Source organism: Pteropus vampyrus, unplaced genomic scaffold (genome assembly GCF_000151845.1).
Source record: "Pteropus vampyrus isolate Shadow unplaced genomic scaffold, Pvam_2.0 Scaffold387, whole genome shotgun sequence".
Taxonomy (NCBI): domain Eukaryota; kingdom Metazoa; phylum Chordata; class Mammalia; order Chiroptera; family Pteropodidae; genus Pteropus; species Pteropus vampyrus.
The window spans coordinates 838,993-840,290 of record NW_011889168.1 but is presented as its reverse complement, the minus strand read 5'-3'; positions in this window follow the sequence as shown (position 1 = coordinate 840,290).

Below are 1,298 nucleotides of genomic sequence, written 5' to 3'. Positions count from 1 at the left end.
TTGTTACAAGTGAGCTTCATTGTCTTTTGTTACAAGTGAGCTTTCTCTATCTATTAGCCTGGCCATCATGACTTTAGGTTTATGTCCTCACAGTCTTGAGGCCAGAGAAAGAGCTCCATTTAGAAAAATCCAAAGGAAAGACTGATTAGCCTGGCTGAGAGCATGCACCTACCCCTGAGTAATCGCTGTGTCCAAGGGAAAGTGGTACAATGGATGTAGGCCTCATTTACATGCTCTTGTCTCTGACTAAGTGGGTGGGATATCATAAAGGGTGGCCCCAAAATAATCACATGGATGGGGTCAGGGAGAAACAGACCCCCAAAGAAGAGTCATATCATTAGCAGGAAAAAAAATGGGGGAGATGGGCCCACAAATACATCTAAGATCCACCACTGCAATGATTTTAACTAACAGAGGTAATCTTTTCTTCTTCCTGACTCGGATAAAGAGAGTGCAGCAGAACTGGGTGGCCCACAAGAGCCTGTACCTAGAATTAAGTTCTAATTAACCCTGGCTCCTGAAGTTGCAGAATTGTCGGAAACCAGCCGACCAAGTCAAACCAGGTCCCTGAATGGGGGAGCAGGGACTGAGACAAAAGAGAAGACAGATAGGGTGCAGGAGGGAGAACAGATCTCACAACTGTCTCTCTGAGTTTATATCTTATGCTTCTTTTTATACATAATCTGTTCCTTTGTGTATCCCAAGATAACTTAATTAAAGTAACATCCTGAAGATCAAGGTACAATCGACACTCCCTTTGACACTCCCTTTGACACTCCCTTTCCTTTTTCTATACTTAATCTTCTTCTTCCTGGAATTCCACAGAACCAGCCTTTTTCCTTTTTTATGCAAGCAGGCCTCCCGAGATAATCCATGCACTCTTTTGAATTTTGGGAGCTTTAGCTCCCTACAATTCCCCCTTTTTTACTTTATAGTATACTGTGCCTGTCTTAGGTGGCTTCCTGCGAAACATGGAGCTTACCCGTCACTGGAACATGTATCCCATCATACATGCCCTGTCTTAGGTTGTCCAGTTTCCAAGAAGTCCTTACCCGTCTTTGACTACCAGTCACTATATTGGGGCATTTTTATTTTTTAATTTTATTGCATGTATCTCGGAACCAACATCTCGCACTTCTTGTGCTGCGCATTTCAACAGATATGGCAATAAACACAAGATGACTAACATGAAACAGGCTAGAACGATAACAAATCCTAATAAATGAGTAAATGGTCCCCAAGTAGGGACTAAACCTTTTAAACCCTTTATAAATTCTTGCACTGTTTGATCAGTATTT